Here is a 20647-nt window from a genome sequence, read left to right as displayed (position 1 = left end):
GAACCTTAGGGAACCTTATCCAGGTAGCCGTTAAAAACAGAGTGCTTTCTCTGGTTGATGGCAGAAGAGGAAGGTGGAGAGATTCCAAGCAGAAGGATAATTGGATATCATCTTTGGTGCTTTGAAGATGGAGGGACTAATGCTTATTGAGGTGTGCAAGGCATTTCCCATTTCACACACAAGGCAAGAGAATTCAGTACAGATTAAGAATTTTCCCAAACTCAATACGTGTAACTGACGTTCAAAAACCTGGCTTCTCTTACAACAAAATGAGAAAAAGATAACCAGCTTATTAAAACACTGTGTAAAAAGTCAAACAGGCAGGTCACAGGAACGAAAATAGAAATGGACCACAAAAAAGATGTTCAATCTCATTCAAAATTAAATACATCCAAAGTCCCTGAAATACTATCTATCTATCTATTCACATTAATTTAAAAGTTTAACACAATCTTGGGGTTGTGGGATCAAGCCCAACATCAGGTTCTGTGCTGAGTGTTTAGCATGTTTAGGATTCTCTCTCTCCCTCTGCCTCCCTCTCTCTAAATAAAAAAAAAAGTAAAAGCTTAATAATACCAAGCATTAAAGAGAGTAAAAAATAGATACTGTCTTATATTATTGATAGAAATGTAATTTGGAATATCCCTTTAGGAGATCAATATAGGGAAACTTATCAACATTTGAAATACACATAGCCTTTGACTCAGGAATCTCTCAGCTAGGAATTGGTCCTACAGATGCACTCACAAAAGTATGCCAGTGTGTCTGTATAAGTATGGCCACTACAGCATTCTTTGTAATAACAAAACCAGCAACAACATCTTAAATGTACAATAAGACATATAATAAATTATGGTTCACCCCCCCACAACAGAATATGTACACAACAGAAAGAATGAGATGGAGGTCAACCTACATGGTCAAGGGTCCAAAATAACCAATAAATCTTCAAGGGGTGCCTAGGGGGCTCAGTTGGTTAAGCATCCAACTCTTGATTTCAGAGTTCAAGTTCAGAGTCAACTTTGGGGTTGGTGAGTTCCAGCCCCACCTTGGGCTCCATGCTAACAGCTAGGAGCCTGCTTGGGACTCTCTCTCTCCCTTTCTCTCTGCTTCTACTTGGCTCATGCTCTCTTGCTCTCTCTTGTGTGTGCTCTGTCTTTCTCAAAATAAATAAACATTTTTAAAAAATATCCCAGATACAGAAGTGCTGATGCATAGGAGCACATATATCCCAATGTTCATAGCAGCACTGTCAACAATATCCAAAAATGGAAAGAGCCTAAATGTCCATCACCTGATGAATGGATCAAGAAGATGTGGTATATATATACCATGGAGTATTACATGGCAATGAGAGAGAATGACATATGGCCATTTGTAGGAAAGTGGATGGACCTCAATCAAGGGTGTCATGCTAAGCGAAATAAGTCGGGCAGAGAAGGACAGATACCATATGTTTGCACTCATAGGTGTAATAGGAGACCAGGAGAAACCTAATGGAGGACCAGGGGGAGGGGAAGAGGGAAAGAGAGTTGGGGAGAGAGAGGGATGCAAAACTTAAGAGACTATTGAATACTGAAAACGAACTGAGGGTTGAAGGGGAAGTGGGTGGGGGGAAAGAGGTGGTGGTGATGGAGGAGGGCACTTGTGGGGAAGAGCACTGGGTGTTGTATGGAAACCAATTTGACAATAAACTATTTTTAAAAAATATCCCAGAAATCTTCAATGAGAGAAGATGTCCACTAACATATCATATGATATCATTTGTGCACATAGTTTTTAAGCAGTGTACATTAGAGGAAAATATTTGAATTAAAATTGTTTAGAAGGATCCCCAAGAAATTGTTGAGAGTTATTGTCCTTTGGAGAGAAACTTCAGAAAATAATGATGAGAATAGAAGGGAGTTTTGACCTTCCTTAAAAGTAAAATATTTAAATATGCATGTATATGTATTACTTAAAATGTGTACCGTGTTTTTAAGCATTTTTACATAAGTGAATGTATGGATGTGTGTGTTTGATTAGATAAGGAACGAATATGGCTTGGAAAAGAATAAACTATCCACAACTCAAAGTCCATTCCACAGCAGCTTCTTGTTCTATAGGATAAGGAAGACACAAAACCAAGGTGCGTGTTTGGGAAAACTCTGTGGAGCTGCTTTGTGCTGGGTACTAGACACAAAGGATAGTGCCATTTAAATTCCCTTGTCACTGCCTTCACAATTTTTTTTAGTTATTTTCTTAGTGGTTGTCCCAGAGATTACAATTAACATTTGAATGTGTAACAACCTAGCTCAGATTAATACCAACTTATTTCAAAAGTATACCAAAACTTTACACCTGCGTAGCCCTGGCCCCTCCTCCCTCATTTGTACCATTATTATCGAACAAATTAGATCTTTATACTTTGTGTGCCCATTAGCACAGATTTATAATTGTGGCTTTACGCATTTGTCTCTTAAGAGTTACAAACAGAAGTGTATTTGTTCTTTTATATTTATTTACCTTGGTAGTTGCCTTTCCAGTGCTTTTTGTCTTCATGTAGACTGAGTCACTACCTAGTGTTCTTTTACTTCAGCCTGATGGTCTCCCTCTCATATTTTGTAGGGCACATCTGCTACTGACAAACTCTCTCTGTTTTTGTTTATCTGGGAATGCCTTAATTTCTTCTTCATTGTTTTGAAGGATAGTTTTACCGGATATAGATTCTTGGCTGACAGTGTTTTGCTTTCATCACTTCAAATATGTCATCCACTTCATTGTTCCCACCATCACCCCCCCAAAATGATAACTGTGTGACAGCTCTTTATCTTAAGTACTTCTTATAGTTATGAGTTACTTCTGTCTTGAGGCTTTGAAGATTCATTCTTGTATTTTCCTTCGAGCTATATTAATTTGCTATGTCCAGGTATGGCTCTCTTTGAGTGTATTTTAATTAGACTTCATTGAACTTCTTGGATATTAATGTTTTTCATCCAAATTGGGGAGCTTTCAGTCATTATTCCCTCAGCTATTCTCCTCTCTCTCTCTCTCTCTCTCTCTCTCTCTCTCTCTCTCTCTCTCTCTCTCTCTCCCTCCCTCTCTCTCTCTCTCCCTGTCTCTGTGTGTGTGTGTGTGTGTGTGTGTGTGTGTGTGTGTAATTCTCTCTCTCTCATTCTCTCTCTTTATCCACCCTGCTCTTCTGGGACTTCTAGTATGTTTCTGTTGGTCCATTTTGTGGTTTTCATCAAGTCTTTTAGGCTCTGTTCATTTTCCTTCATTCTTTTTTCCTTCTGCTCTTCAGAAGGAAATCAGACTGGATATCTTGAGACTGGATAATATCAGTTGACCTATCTTCAAGTTCAGTAGTTCTTCCTTCTATTCCCTCAAATATGCTGCAGAAACCTTCTAGTGAGCATTTTTTTCAGTAACTGTATTTTCAACTTTATAGTTTTTATTTGGTTCTTTCTTATCATTTCTGTCTCTTTGTTAATAATGTCTATTTGGTGACACATTATTCTCATAGCTTCCTTTAGCTCTTAGTGCATATTTAAAATAGTTGACCTAAAGTGTTTGTCTAGTAAGTCCATTTATGGACTTCCTTGGGGATAGTTTCTATCCTTTTTTTCCTTTGTATAGGTCATATTCCTTTTATTTTTTTTACTTGTCTCATAGCTTTTGGTTGAAATTATATGTAATATACTACTTGTATTATATTTTAAATAATATATAATATGGAAATTTAGAACATCAGATTCTCCCCCATTTCCAGAATTTTCATTGTTGCTGTTCATTGCTATTGTTGTTTTTCAGTGACTTTCCTAAACTAATTCTATATTTTTTGTTGCATGTGGTCACTCAAGTCCTTGCTGGTTAGCTTTGTAGTCAGTAAATGATTAGAAAGAGATTTCTTTAAGCACCTAGCATTCATAAGTCTTCCGAGCCTTTGCCTGGAGCTCTGTGTGCCTCAGTCAGACAGTTTACACCTTTGCCTTATCCTTCACTTTCCATTTGCACAGAGCCACAAAGTCAGTCAAAGATGAAAGCTTATAGTCCTATCAAGTCTTTCCGGAGAATGTACAGATCCCTGGGCAGTCATACAACCCTTTGCATGCACATGGCCTTTTGTAGCCCCAAGAATACATTGGAGCTTTTCATATTTCCATACAAACATTCCAGTCTTTAGATTTACCTTTTATTAGTCCCAGCTGTTATCTAGTGCCTCAGGTAGCTGAGTTGTTTAACAATTGCCTCCCATTGTTTTTGACAAACACCCCGGAGAAAAGGCTGTTCACACTTGGAAAGCAACAGCCTTATGAATGGGGTCTTCCAGGGAACAAGCAGATGGGTCAAATAATGAAAGTCCTCTAGAAACAGGACTTTGAAGGAGCTCCAACCCCATTCTGCCCCCTTTAGTGGCTGTCAGACTGCTGGTTTTTACCATAATCACAGGCTATCTGTTTTCAAGATAGCTATGCAGCCAGGGCAGGGTGGTTGGGGGGAGGTGGTAGGAATAGTGCAAGTTAAAACATCATAAACTCACTGTTCTTATGGAGAATCAGCTATTTTTCTTGAACACTCTTTGGGTTGCTGCAAACCTTTGGTTCATTTCCAGAGTTCTGAAAAAGTCGATTCTCACTATTTTTGTCAATGTTCCCATTGCTTTTATGGAGGAAAGAATTTTCAGAAGCCCTTATTGGACTATTTTCACTGATGTCACTCTATTTTATTTAATTGTAATTAACTTAGGTTTAAATAGCCACACAGGATTAGTGGCTACTGTATTGGATAACACAAGGCTATAAAATACAATGTGAAATAAGTCAATTGGAAATCAACTCAAACCTTATATAGGTATATACAAATACAGGAAACAAAATTAGAAAAACAAAATGAATCACTTGTTTTAAATGAAAAAAAGTTATAACTTATAGAAAACCTTTTAAAACTTTTCAGAAATAAAATAAGAAATACAGATATCTTTCCATATATATTTATAATGTAAAATGAGACCACCAAAGGAAGACATTGCTAAGGGCTCCCATATCTTCATCAATAGCACTGCTGTCAATTGATCTATAGATATTATTTTTTAAATAGACACTAGACTATTTTACATATTTAATTATTTAGCCAACTTGCAGCTTTCTAAGCTAAATGTAGCATAAATACAACAATATCAATAATTGCAGTTATTGAGGAACTACGTTGTGGTTTTTTTTAATTTTTTATTTTATTTGAGAGAGAGATGAGCAGGGGAGAAGGGCAGAGGGGGGAGAGAGAGAGAGAGAGAGAGAAAGAGAGAGAGAGAGAGAGAAAGAGAGAGAATCTTAAGCAGACTCCACACTCAGGGCAGAGCCAATGTGGGGCTTGATCCCACGATCCCAGGATCATGACCTAAGTCAAAATCAAGAGTTGGATGCTCAACTGACTGAGCCACCCAGGTGCTTCTACTTTGTGTTTTTCAAGTTCCTCCTTTAATCTTCCCAAGGGCCCAATGAGGTCAAGGGTCATTATCTCCACTTCGCCCAGAGGAAAATTAAAGGGGTACAGCAGCTGGCATAAGTCCACCTGACAAGGTGTAGAGTCAGACTGGCATACCTAGGCCCATCTTCTTAACTTATAAAAGAGATGTGCCCATATTTTGTGTCATTTCTGCTTCTCCAGGGGTATTTCATTCAGGTTCATTTTAAAGTCACTTTGCTTACTTTGAGCATATCTCTGCCTTGCCCTCTATGACATACCCAAAGGGCACACAGCCTATAGGCCAAAAAGCAGCAAATGTGTCTCTCTATACACATGGACCTTTGTTTCATGAAAATATTGGCAGAATGGGGAATAGCAGACCTACTTACACATCTTGTATTTTAAACACGATTCCCCTGTTCTGATAACTCTGTAAGTAGGTTTGGTGGGAATACCCCAGTTTGGGCACTAAAAGTCCTATGTCCCATGAAGCCTTGTTCCTAGGCTGACATAACAGTTGGTCACCTTATCTTCAAGAAATGTGAGGAAATAGCAGACAGCACCCTGAATTCAGCTGGGAGTAAAGAAGTATCAGTCTTCACTAGGCTTTTTGCTACAGATTGTCACACTTTGACCCCCCCCCCTTTTTGCTGAAGAAAAATTCTCTTTTGCTAACCCTCTTTTATCTGATAGGGCTTGGGATAAGAACTTCAAGGTCTTGTCCCAGAAGCCTGAACAATAGCCATGACCAGCCCCTGGAAAGGAGAGAATCTCCATTTCTCCATAAGTGAACAACACATGCATGTAGCGCTCAGGGAAGACAGCATCAGCATTCCTTCTGCATGACTTGGGATCCCACCCCAGGTGTAGACAGACATCCATTTCACACTGGGAGTGTCACCACCTATAGTGGTAATTGACCAGCTAAACTCTGCCTTGCTCTTGGATGTCTATATGGTTGATGTTTGGGGAGGCTCCCTTGATTGTTTGTACAGAAAGCTAAATGTCAGCACTTAAATAAAAATCAGATGAAGTGTTAGAGCCACCAACCATCTAAATGTTTGGCATTGTGCTGACAAAACCTGTAAATGTTTTCACTGAGACCCCCAATGCCATTCTCTCCCTCTTCCTTTATCTGGTTAATTAACTCCTGTCTCCTTTAGATTCTGGTTGAAGCTGCGCTTCTGAGACGACGTCCAGGGTCTGCCATCACTCACTCCATGAACTCACATGGCACCAAACACTCCCCTTTTACATTATTTTCACATCATCTTGCAATTACTTGCTCTGGTCCTAAGCTTACGGGGGAAAGGTGATGTCTACTCTGTTCATAACTCTGCCCAGCATTCGACACAATCCTGGCTCATCATGGGTGCACATTAAATAACTCTGAAATGAATGGTGGGTGCTCCTGACCTGAAACCTACAAGTATCTATTGTGTTAAGCTTTGGAAGTGCCAGAGTCCAGCTCCAGCAGGTCCAGGGTCCCCCAAAGGGGTGACGACGTCAACAAAAAACGGAGTGAGAGAGCCCGGAGTTTCTTTCTTTCTTGGTCACCAGCCTGGCATCTCTCTCGTCAGGTTTTGCGTCTTTATTTATAGATTTAAGTGTTAACATGACATCAAAAAGTGGAAGTTTTACAAATAATTCTCAGTGATAAGATGCTGTGAAAAGGGTGCAGAAACAGGTTCTACAGAGGCATTTTTGCAGAACTACTCTAATTACAATAAGGTAATTTATACATCATAGGATAACAGGATATTCTCAGTGAAAAGCAGATAACATACACATTTGTTTAAACTGGTAGTAAATCTTACACCTAAGAAGATAGCAGGATGTTTTCAGTGAGAAGCAGATAGCAAACACATTTGCTTATAACAATAACGCTAAGATTCAGGCATAAACAAGGCTAGGAGGCATTCTGTCTGGCTCACAGGAGGAAGAATGTATTTGCAATGATTAGTAAATAAACCTTTTGTTAACCTTGTTCTTTGATGTTGAAGGTGTAAGTGCCATAGGCACCCTAGATGTGTAGGCCTTTGCATATGAGTTTAAGTTGTAACTACTCTTACCCATCCTCACAATGGGCACCAAATTAGCATATGTATGTGCAGTAACTTATGCCTGGCTTCTGTTTGTTTCTTATTCCTAAATTTGGCTCTTTTTCTCTGGGCCAGAGTTAATAGTAAATCTTGTGTTCTTTAACCCCCTTCATTTTCTATGCCTTAAACTTGTGAGGCTCATTTGAAGAGCCTTTCAACAAAACATCTGCAGTGCTTTGTTTAAATTCCTCTTTATAGAGGTGGGAATATGCTTCTTCCCATGAGGTATCTGTGTGGGGATATCGGTATGTCTTGGAACATTGTGAGGCCTAATCAATAGGCTTAATTTCACATGAGCAGTAGTAGCAGAAGGCGATGCCAGTTTCTGCCTCTCATGGCAGGAGCCGTGCACGTCCACCATTTCCTTACTATGACCGTGTCATCCAGTAAGGCCAGTGTGGCTCCCAGCATGGAAGAAACCAAATATCATCTTCAATCTTACTGGGATGTTTGTCTCTGTGTTTCTGGGGGGGGGGGGGAATGGGAAGTGAATAGTTAGCATGATCCAAATTGACTATCACAAGAGCACTGTCAAGTAATCAGGTCACATATTATCATCTCCATTTTATAGATGAGGAAACAGTTGAGCACCAAAATGGGAGGAAAGCGGAGGCAAGGATAGCCTCCACCTGCTTTCCGGAGTCAGGTGCTCTCAAGCTCTGGCATTACCAAACACCCCATCTCTGGGGACAAATAACATGTGACCTCTAACAGGTTGAGTGGGGAAAGTCAGGCTGAGACTCATCACCAGCAGATGTAGGGAGTTTCTTCTATTTTACCTCTCGTCCTCTTATTGTTTATCCTCAGGGCTGTCAGGAAGCCAAGCAAAATGGAAAGCAGCTAAATTAAATGGATGCTGGTGCCTCCTTTATTTCTAGTTCAATAAATGGAAAATATATCATTTTCATTTCAAATTGATACATTGGGGCTTATGGTTAGAGATTTTTGTTCTCTTAGTTGGTTGGATTTTTTAAATACTTATTTTTGAATGAGAGGGAGCACTCAAGTGGGGGGGAGGGGCAGAGAGAGAGGGAGAGAGAATCCTAAACAGGCTCTGAGTTGCCAGCGCAAAGCCCAATGTGGGGCTCGAACCCACAAACCATGGGATCATGACCTGATCCAAAGTCAGATACTCAACCGACTGAGCCACACAGGCAACCCATATTCTTTTTAATAACATTGGTTCCACTCCTGGTTGAGTAAATGATGAATATTTTATTTCACCTAAGTGTTCAGTAGATTAGCACAACTCACTCCAGATATCAACTCACAATGTTCTTCATTTCTCGCCCCTGAGAGATATGGCAATTCCCTGCCCAGCATGCCATGTCACACCTGCCCAGGCTGCAGCACCCCAGAGTGTCAGCACACACATGCACCTGCCCACTGGCCAGAGGGGCAACGCAGAGAGCTTTGCATAAACCCATCTGAAGCTGCCACAGGCTTCCAGACTTCCCTGATGCCAGCTGGTGGCACATTACTCTGAGTAGCACTTCCAGAAAGGTAAACTAAAGCTGGGTGAGTAGGACTCAGAAGCTTGTCCCAAGGTATTCACTATATTAGAGAATCCAGAAAAAAGTTGACTTACTATTCTGGATTTCAGTCTGCCAAACCAGCTCTGGCACAAGACCACCAAAGCTCTCTTTCCATTGTCTTTTAAGAGGCCCGATATGGAAATAAGTAACAATATGCTGACATAGAGAAACATCATTTTTGTAAAACCATAGGACACCTTCTTCCCCAGGGAGAATTCTTTGCCACCAGGGCTAAGCTCAGGGTCCCTTCTCCATGATTCCATGTCCCTCAGCATAAAGAGTAGGCACTTCACCCTCTGTTCTATAAATTGCATGTTGCCATGTTGGCCTCCCCAACCAGACTGAGCTTCTGGAAGAAATGGATTTGCCTTAGTTACCTTTCTACCCAAGCTGCAGCTCCTAGCACGGGACCTTATGCATACCCTGTGTTCAGTGACCTGTGTTTACATACTTCCTACACATACATGTGCTGCTTTCAATAAACATTTATTGAACTCAACCCAAGAGGCTATTTCCAGAACAGACAACATGGTGCTCTTAGGGACCCTAACAGCCAAACAATTTAAAATCAAATCTTCACCCATTACATAATCATGGAGTCTCTATTTATACTTTTTTATTGTTTTTTTTAAACTTTTTTTAATGATTCATTTATTTTTGAGATAGAGATAGAGTATGAGCTGAGGAGGGTCAGAGAGAGAGGGAGACACAGAATCCAAAGCAGGCTCCACGTTCTGAGCTGTCAGCACAGAGCCTGACGTGAGGCCCTAACTCATGAACCATGAAATCATGACCTAAGCTGAAGTCAGACGCTCAACCAACTGAGCCAGCCAGACACCCCTACTATTTTGTTTTTTTAAGTCTTTCTTCCTTTTTTTTTAACTACTGATCTTGTCATTGCCCTGCATCCAGGGGTCAGGACTGTATGATATGAGGACACACATATTGATTGATGGACACATTTGATTAGTACATCTACATTCAGAACTGATGTATCCTATCTGATGTCACTGGCACAGAGAAGCCAAATGACAGGGCCTCAAATGCCCATGGCTTATGTGGGACCTCCCTCTTTTATTTCCTCTCCCAAGGAAAGAGTTTCAGTAGTAATGAAAGTAAATGAATTCGAAAGGCCACTGGCATGCATACTTATTCAGACTTGGGTATGGTTGTCTCAGGGAGCAACCATCAGCTGGACACAGGGACTGTGGGGAGCTTGTGCCATCGTCTACTTGGGCATATCTTTCCCTGTTCACAGCACTTTTAGGTAAAACCACTAGCCAACATAAAGCTCCAATATTGGCCAGCTTCATTTTTATGTCATCATTATCCAGGTATATACAGGTATTACACCCAGAGCCATAGAGTTACAAATGTTAAATAAAATGTGGATCTGCCCCTACGTGCATCCAGGGCAAGCCTGCATAAAGGAAATTGTTGAAATCACAGGAATGACAGGAGGATATATTTTTTAAAAGAAAGAGAGAGAGGTGCCTGGGTGGCTCAGTTGGTTAAGCATCTGACTTTGGCTCAGGCCATGATCTCACAGTTTGTAAGTTTGAGCCCCATGCCAGGCTCTGTGCTGACAGCTCAGAGCCTGGTGCCTGCTTCAGATTCTATGTCTCCCTCTCTCCATGCCCATCCTGCAATCACACCCTGTCTCTCTTTCTCTCCCTTTCTTTCTCTCAAAAATAAATAAACATTAAAACATTTTTTAAAAAGAGAAAGGTAGGCAAAGACAAGACTGGAGAAAGACATGTGCACAAAGGGGAGAAGGAGGAAGAAGCATCTGAGAAGGAGCAATAAGAAAGACAGGAGGAGGGCATCTGGGTGGCTCAATCGGTTGAGTGTCCAACTTGGGCTCAGGTCATGATCTCATGCTTTGTCAGTTCAAGTCCCACATCAGGCTCACTGCTGTCAGCATGGAGTCTACTTGGGATCCTCTCTCTCCCTCTCTCTCTGTCCCTCCTCCACTTGTGCTCTCTCTCAAAAATATAATAAACATTAAATAAAGAAAAAAGAGAGAGAGAGACAGAGGAAGAGAACTCTGGGCTTGGCTTCACTCATGATACAACAGGCTTTGTACAAGCCTCAAGAACACAAGAGAGACAAGGCAAGGCTTGCCTGGACTCCATGGGCCAGTGCCCATCAAGGAGCCTGCTAGTCAGTGTGAGAAAGATTGGCAGGCCAGTCGGGAAACAAGTGCCAGGGCCAGATCCTGCACAGCACCAGGCCCAGTGCCAGGGTGAGTATATGGACTCACCAAGGACTGACATCTTACAGAAGATGACAAAACTAGCCCAGCTTCGGGTGCCTTGTGCTGGCTCACTTTGACATCACTCACAAAAATTATGACTAGATCCGTTACTCAGGGAAACAGTTCACTCTACTGGCTGAAGCCCAGGTTATACTTACTTGACAAGTGTCCAATCTAGATATTGGTTACCCATGATTGTAAAGTAGGAACCAAAATGGGCAAAATTCTCTGCACCCCTCAAATGTACTTCCCACACTGTCCCTCCATTTTCTCTAGTACCACATCTCCAAAAAACAGGTCAGCCCTTCCATCCCAATAAAAAGGTTATGTCTAAGTTGACCAGCCCACCTTCCTCCCACAGGGTGATGTGTCTCCCTGCCAAGACCAGAGAAGGCCACGCTGATTATTAAGGCTGGTCCACATCCTAAAGAGCTTGCAATATGCTGTCCTGCCCCTGGTAGCTACTCACAACCCACACCTGAAATGCACCTCTGATCCTTTCAACAACTGAGCTTTCTGCCTGGGTGTTGTAGTTCAATTATTTACATCAGCCAAGATATGGAAGCAACCCAAGTGTCCAACAATAGATTAGTGGATAAAGAAGATGTGAGATATATATGAAGACCATCCAGGCAGATCTCGCCTCTAACTCCCATATTCCATCCATACAGAATAATGGAATATTACTCTGCATTAAAAAAGGATGAGATCTTGCCATTTATGACACCATTGTTGGACCTAGAGAGCATTATGTTGAGTGAAATTATTGAGACACAGAAATATAAATACCATATGATTTCACTTATATGTGAAATCCAGAAAACAAAACAAATAAACAAAAGCAGAAATAGACCCATAAATAAAGAAAACAAACTGGTGATTGTCAGAAGAGAAGGAGGTTGGGAGATAGGCAAAATGGGTGAAGGGGAATGGGAGATACAGGCTTCTGGTCATGGAAAGAATAAGTCATGGGAATAAAAGTCACAGCACAGGACATACAGCCAGTGACACTGTAAGAGCATTTTGTGGTGACAGATGATAGCCACGCTTGTGAGCACAGTGAGCACACAGAGATGTCCAATCACTGTGTTGTACACTTGAAACATTATGTGTCAGCTCTACTCCAATAAGAAAAGAATATATTCAATATATAATAAAGTAGGGGGAGAGGTAGTGAAAGAATGAATGAGACCAAAAATGAACTCTAGCAGAAGAGAAAAGAGGACAAGGAAAGCTTTGAAGGACAGAAGGGAGAACATGCAACCTTCATAAAACCTCACCAGAGGGCTTTGCGACGCAGATGCTTCATACAAGCTTTTGCTCCACGCTAAACAACGGTCAGGAGTTTTTCAGTAGGACCACCTATCCTGTTTAACCCCCTTTGGTGGAAAGAATCAAAAGTGTTGCCTGGCGTCTTCCTTCTGGGTCTCAAGTGCTTAAAACATGACATGTGTATTCATTCTCATACAGGAATTCTTAGTAGCATTTTCTCCACTTTACATCATTTAAAATATAAACACTAAAAGAAAAGAAAAGCTCATTTAAGACCAAATAGCGCTAGCAATGCCAAGACACCAGGAGGACTGTGACAGGGGTCAGAGGCGAGGTCTGCCTGGATGATCTAAGGGTAAAACCATGTCGCACGTGCACTAAATCGAACCTCAGCAGGTCACTTGGCCCTCAGAGGCTCCAGTCAAGAAAACTGCGAATCATTCTAAAGCCCTTTGGTTTCTGGGGCACTCATTGAGCCGGATTCCTGAAGGCAAGCGAACAAAGAGCTGTTCTTTCCCATGTTTTTGTTGGATGCTCAAGTGTGTCTGTGAAAGGACGAGTATCTACTAGTAGATTAACATTTAGAAACAGTCAAGATTAGGGAGAGGAAAAAAAAAATCCAAGAGGCCTGTGTAACTGAGGTCTGCAGCAGTTCCTAAGCTCAGCCTAACAAATCTCTGGCCACCGAGGGCTTCCTCCTGGCCACGCTGATGGTCACCATGCACACGGAGGGGGCAGCTCAGGGACAGCCACCAAGGCCGCCGAGGCAACATGTTCCCCTGCTTGCCCCCAAGCGCTGACCCACTCTCTACCCCTGCCCCAGCCGCATTGTTCCACCCAGTCAAGCCTGTTGAAGAATTTCTCTTCTGAAACAGCCTCTTTGATGCAGCCTCATTCTGTGTTCAGTGACATGAAAGAGATACTAATGCCGATTATCAAAGGCATGTGCTCCAAACGGCGGAGCGGCTAATGCCTGAGGGATGTAACTTTATTTCTTCCTCTGACTTCTACATCCTCCTGCAATACAGAGCTTGGTGGGTAAGTAGCACATCTTTTTCCCCCTACTAATTTCACATCAGATTTTAATCTGAGGAGGAGGGGAGACATGAATTAATACCTTAAGTTGTGCGTCACACTCAGGCAAACATGCTTCACAGAGCCAAGCACCATGGGAGAAGGCTTATACCCGGGGGTCCCAAGGGAGCAGACTGGCTGAGGACTCACATGGAGGGCCTTTTTTCCCAGGCCCCCTCGTATGGAGAGTGCCACTGCGCGGTCCCATGAAAATCTGCATCAATCACTTCCTCAGAATAAAAGATCTGGCACCTTCCTGGACAGGGCTGATTATTTTCCATTCTGGACACACAATATGAAACATACAAGGGTGTTAAGTAAGTCTGCGTGTCTACAGTGGAATAGTATACAACTATTACAGTGATGTTTAGAAGAATATTTCACGATGGGCCAAAATGCTTATCATACATCCCTAAAAGGGAAAATGGAATACAAAACAGCATGTTCAGACTAGAGTGTGTGTTTGTGTGTGCACAGAGGAAAGTCTAAAAGGAATTCTACCAAATTGGCCATGGTGGTTGTAGCAGAGCAATGGAACTGTATGTAGTAGCTTTCCTTTTATTTTTTCTTAGCTTAGATATATTTCCTAGTTCAGCCACAAAGTGCATTATTTCCTTATGATATGAAAATGTAGGATTCAACTGACTGATGTAATAGGGAAAGGAAAGTTGTCTTTTTAGAGACTATCCATGTGTGTAGACAGATCATAGCCATACCCAAAGGGATAACTTTTAATTATGTATTTGTATTTCCTTTTTCTAAAGAGCCAGTAACATGCCAAACTCCTCTATACCTGCTAATTAGGCCTGCTGATTCCCCCACCACTTGGCACCAGCTGCAGGGATAGAAATCTCAATTCAGGTGTGAAAATGAGATGGCCAAAATTATTCTCACTATCTACCTCAAAGTCATTTTCCATCAGGCTCCTTGTGGAGAAATGTGTCAGGACCACGTGGTTCTGGGATTAAATGAGGCCACAGAGGAAAACCATAAATCATAATTCACCATACAAATGTGGGTTCTTGGGCCTGTTTTCAGCTGCATGGCACCTGGGAGCCATCTTTTTGTGTTTGAGGAGGGCGTGAGTCTCAGGCCTGCAGTAGAAGGAATGAAGCACAGGATGCCCCCTCCCTGCAGTCTCACTGAAGATGGTTGGGCCATGGCAGAGCCTGAGGCAACTGTGAATGTTCTGAGAACTCCATCTAGTAGAAGGACGCAGGCAAGGAGAAACCCAGGGAAGACTTAGGTGCAAAAGTGGCCAAAGACCAGATGAGGCTCTTCAGTACCTCACCCATTGAAGTCATAACCAGAGGACAGGATGAAAAAGGAAATATTTGTTGGATAGTATGAGAGTCAAAACTTTACCAGAGTTTCTCACCATTTAGAAACTACACACACAGGGCGCCTGGGTGGCTCAGTCAGTTAAGTGGCCAGCTTCCCCTTAGATTATGATCTTGTGGTTCATCGGTTCAAGCCCCACATTGGGCTCCATGCTGACAGCTCAGAGCCTGGAGCCTGTTTTGGATTCTGTGTTTCCCTCTCTCTCTGCCCCTCCCCTGCCTGTGCTCTACCTCTCTCTAAAATAAATAAACATTAAAAAAATTTTTTTAAAGAAACTATATACACCATAAACATATGTATATCCCTCACACACACATTCTCAGACCCCTTGCTTTTATCTTCACTCAGTAACTGGTTAGAAAGATGGTATAATATTAGTCCCAAGCCTCCCTGGGCTTCCCAGCATTAAATATATCTGCAGGCCCCTAAATGGGCCAAAACACTGAAGGCCCATCTAAGGTGACTGGGTGCAGTGGGTCTCATTTCCCACACATGTACACAAATAGATTTACTGCTTGAAAATCAATACTGCAAAGGGCACTTTCTCACCGCAGCTAAACTAATGTTTGGTCTCAGGCCCTCAGAACTAAACACAGCCTTGGTGTCTGTTGAACAACCCTGGGCACAAAACAATAGTCAAGTACAGAACTGGAGCCGAACAAAACAGGAAGAAATCAAAGTTTATTTCTCCTCTGGTTGAACTGTGAAAATAAATCTTTGCCTTCCTAACCCCTACCAAACATGACCCGCTCCAGGCTGAGCATTAATGGAACATTCAATATTCCCAAAACTTCAGGATAGCATTGCCCCTCGCTCCTTTGCTCCAAGGTCTCTCTGACCAGATCAGCGACCCTCCCCCCCTCTTTGTGGGCCAGGGCTCTGCATCTTTCAAGTAAACTCCAGGTTCAGAACGGTGACTTGCTGGGCCACTCTAAGGCTGAGCCTCACAGCACTAGACCAGGCCTCCTGACCTTATGGGCCTGCCTGCTCCTTGGAGCTGATCTGATCCTGGGGGCACCCACCTTCCCTCTGCTCAGAGGTTCCCCCCATCCCCACCCCATTGGCATCTGCTGCCCTTTGCTGCCCCCAAGTGGCCAACAGCAGAAGCCCTGGAGGGGCCAAGAAGGGCTTCCAACTGGGGCTCCCCACACTGGTCCCCTCAGAAGCACTGTAAATCTGATTCCAACTGTATGCATTCTCTTTAGGAGGTCAGTCGTCCCCAAACGGAAGTAAAGCTAAGACACACAACTGCATGCCATTCAGCCAAGCACTTAGCTCCTGGAATTGTTTTTCCTTATGAGGGGCAGTGTAATGAAGAGGGGAAAACACAAAACTTCGTTCTAAACCTGATCTCTCCATCTTGCTAACAGATAACTTGCCTCTCCAGAATGTTTCTTCGTGAGTAATACCTTTTCTATCTACTCAGATGGGTGACATAAGAAGTGTACCTGGAGCCTGGGGATACCTCCTAGCAAAAATAAAGCCCTCCCCAAATAGGGCTACCAGATGAAGCACAAGATGCCCACAGAAATCAGAATTTAGATGTGGGGCATCCGGATGGCCCAGTCAGTTAAGTGTCTGACTTTGGCTCAGGTCACAATCTCGCAGTTTGTGAGTTCGAGCCCTGCATCAGGCTCTGTGCTGACAGCTCAGAGCCTGGAGCCTGCTTCAGATTCTGGTCCCCCTCTCTCTCTGACCCTCCCTTGCACTCTCTCTCTCTCTCTCTCTCTCTCTCTCTCTCAAAAGTAAATAAACATTAAAAAAGGAAATCAGAATTTGGATAAACAACAAGCACTTTCTTAGTATAAGTACATCTCAAATGTTTCATGGGACATACAGCAGAAAGTTTTACATCATTTATCTGGAATTCAAATGTGGGGCATTTGGATTTGGGGAGTTTTGTTTGTTTCTTGTTTTGTTTGGGGTGGGAGGTTGTTTTTTCTGTCAACTCTATCCCCAAGTGTCAGGCATTCTTATTTTAGCAGGACTAACCCTCCTTAAACACCTTCCCCACAGACTGCTTCCCAGCAACACAATCACATGGGCTGACACGACACATAGCCAGCTAGCATTTTCCTGTGGGAAGAAACAAGAGCAAACTGAGAGCTGCTGGGGGGGGGGGGCTGCCGCATAGGGGAGGCCTGTGGCCCCCAGGGCCTCCTGCTACTTCTGCTGGACACCTTAGGACAAGGGTACCAGCTGGCCTTCGGAGTTGCCTCTTATCTGATCCCAGCTAACATTTTTCTCAAAGTCAGAGATGAAAAACACTTTTAAGGCCCCGACATTTTTCAGACATCTGTTATTCATTTTTCTTTGATTGTGATTTTGTTTCAATCTTGTATAAGGACTCCAGCATGCATTTGACTATCTGGTTTGGGTTCTAAGCCGGTGGAGTTCTGGAGTTGGTGTTTCTCTCTAGATAGGAGAGATAACATCTGCATTTGTTTCCAAAGCCATTTGACACCCATTGCCTCATTTTATCTTCGAAGGTCTGGAGATAATGTGGTACAGCACAGTAGGCCTCCACACTGGCTGCACACTGAAATTATCTGGGGAGATTTTTAAAACCCTGATGTCCACACCACACTCCAGACCAATTACATCAAAATGTCTGGGAGTGGAGACCCTGGCATCAATGCTTCCCAAGGTCTCTATGTGGCTCTCATGTGCACACAAGACAGAGAACCCTGGTCATAAGCAGTGATTCTCAGAGTGAACTCTGGGCCAGCAGCATGAGCATCCCCTGGGAACTTGCTAGAAATGCATGTTCTTGGCCCCATCCACCTACTGAATTAGAAACATGGGATGGGCTGTGCAGAGATTCTGATGCATGCCACCCATCAAGGAAAGTACCGGAGTTCAAAAGTAAAACGATCTGGCCCCAGTTGTAACCCCAGAGCTACCACCAATGACCTCTCAAAACTCAGGTTTTGCATCTGCAAAATGGAAGTGATCCTCTCTACCTTCTTCAGCTGGTCAGGGAAGATTAAATGAAACACGTTGCGTGGGTGGCCCAGTAAAAAACCTGACAACGCTCAGCAGATGTGGTGATGAGCCACCCTGTTTGCTCAGATAAAGGGAGTTCTTATGACGTGGGCTATTGGTGCCTAAACCAGACAGCCCTGCTCATGGGGATGATTTGGTCACTCTATCAGCGTATGGCAGTGCCCTCAGAACAGTTCTGTGAGGGGCACAGGGCAAGCATCCCTTTCACAAGGGGAGGCACAAAAGTCTTGAAGACACTTGCCTGAGATGCCACAAGCTTGGTACAGCCCAGCTAAGCCCTTAGTTGACTGACCCTAGAACAGGCTTTCTCTGAACCCGTGTGTCACACCCTGGAGTGACACTAACACTCACCCTAAACTCTCTGTTGGTAGTAGTGCACTGGATTCACCCAATGACCTCAGAGGGAGCTGTTATCAGTGTCTTCAGCTACATGGGGAAATGAGTACCCGGGTGGGCTCCACGGAGGACAACTTGTGTGGTCTCGCAGCCCCATACTCGGTGGAAGGCTCTCTTACCAACCTTGGGGAAGGGCCCCCCGCATTCTCTTTTAGCACTGGGCCCTGCACATGGTGTAGCTGATCCCTCTTAAGGCAGAAAGATACTTAGCAATTTGCACAAGGCCACCCAACTGGGAAGCAGCAGGGCCTGGATTAAAACCCAGTGTGTTGGCTCCAGGCCCAGGCTCCTGGTGAGAACACTCTGGTTCCAAGAGTGAACACTTCTTAACATATGTGAACACTGAGCAGAAAAGGAATTTCACATGTTGTTGGCAGAGCGGAGGGACTTAAAACAAGTCCTCACCTCACTGCAAAGCGTATGACCCATTCATATCCATGACTTTGCTTGCAGAACTAGAAGGCAAACGTTACAGTGCCAGAGATGCAGGTCTATTTCGATTTCTATTTATCAGTAATAGAAAATCAGACTCAGTCATTTTTCTCCTCCCACTTGAACCCAAGGAAAGCTATTCAGAACATTGCCCAAACCTGAGGACTCTTAGCAAATCACAATGCCTGTCTCAGCCTGGGAGGCTGTAATGAAATGCCATAGACCTGGTGCCTTAAAACAACAGGAATTTATTTCTCACAGTTCTGGAGGCTGGAAATCCAAAAGCAATGTGCCAGCATGGTCCAGTTCTAGTGAGGGGCCTCTTCCAGGTTGCCTACTTCTTGGAAAGCAAGAAGGCCTCTCTGGGGTCTCTTTATAAAGGCACTAATCCCATTCATGAAGGCTCTACCCTCATGGGATAATCACCTCCCAAAGGCCCCAATTCCTGAGACCATCACATTTGGGATTAGAATTTCAACAGGTGAATTTTGAGAGGATACACACATTCAGACCATTGCAATGCCTATGCTAGGAATTGTCATGACCTCACCTCCTTCCTAATTTAAGCAAACTGCGCCAAATTTCATGGTATGGCTGATATCCCTAGTTGAACAAAACTGTGAGACAGGTGCAGAATTGGCAATATCCTGGACCCCCTCCTCTTGTATCTACTTTTCATCTCCATGACACGATCCTAGGATTCTCTCTTCTTCTCTTCCAGCCCTCCCTGTCATACCCTATACAATTTGCATAGGTGTGTTCACACTTTAGCATTGCTCTAATCCACATATACTTCCCTCCAGTGTTTTCCACCAGTGGCCTTGTGTGAGAGAGAAACAGTCATAAATCTATGAAGGAAATTGGTGGCCATAAATGAGCCACTTTCCTTCTCTGATTCTCTTCTCACTCCCCCTCACCCAAATTCCCTGTCATCCCTCTCATGGAAGATGTGGGTTCATAGTCACGAAAGCCCATTTAGAACTCAGTGGCAAGCGCACCAAATAGGAAGGAGGAGGGAGTGGTCAGAGAAATAAATAGGTATGAGACAGAAGTGTCCCACTTGAGTTTCTGGGGGATTTGGGACTCATCGTTCAAGTCAGCTGTAAGCCAGTGGGAAGTGTTGGGTATCCTAACATTGCACATTCCAGGGTCCCAGCTCATTCTGGCTGAGTTCAGTTTAAACCACTTGAAGTTTAGAAAACTATGTTTGAAGAAGCCCATGAAAGGGAAATTGCAGTTGGGCACCAGAAGCGATTAGAAAATGGGTAAGAACTTCAAAAAAGGAAGGAAAGAGATTAAGGTAAATTTCAGCCAAGTCATTGATAATGAATAGATTCAAGACAACTTGTCTTGGGAGAAGAAAAGGGCCCTGGTGGATGGAGACAAGTCCAAGTCTCTCCAGTGAGTACGGTACTATCTGAGTCAACTGTACAGTTGGCAACACTCAAGTCAGGACCAAATGGACTATTTGTGAAGAAAAAATGCATCTGTTCAAATTTCAGAATCCAGAGGTGAATGGATACTAACTCACTCCCAGGGAAAAAGACAGAGAAGGGAGGAGATGATACTGGAGGGCATCAACTCAAAACCTGGAACAATAACTAAGAAATATCATAACACATCACACAATAACCTATATAGATTGTCATTTAACACTTTTCTTATAGTAATCATATGTTTTAGAGAAAAGAGTGTAGTGAACAACAGAACCTAGAGAATGCACACATTAAAAAAAATAAAAAAAGAACATAGGGCACCTGGTGGTTAAGTGACCGACTTCAGCTCAG

The 20647-nt window shown here is 43.0% G+C and overlaps 1 protein-coding gene across 5 annotated transcripts in view; it reads right to left on the bottom strand.

Moving 5' to 3' along the window:
* Positions 1 to 20647, bottom strand: part of LOC115277984 (cytosolic 5'-nucleotidase 3A-like) — a 162543-nt gene that overhangs the window by 105440 nt on the left and 36456 nt on the right. The window lies entirely within an intron of this gene.

This window comes from Suricata suricatta, chromosome 14 (assembly GCF_006229205.1).
Source record: "Suricata suricatta isolate VVHF042 chromosome 14, meerkat_22Aug2017_6uvM2_HiC, whole genome shotgun sequence".
NCBI lineage: Eukaryota > Metazoa > Chordata > Mammalia > Carnivora > Herpestidae > Suricata > Suricata suricatta.
This window is presented reverse-complemented; position numbering and strand designations above follow the sequence as displayed.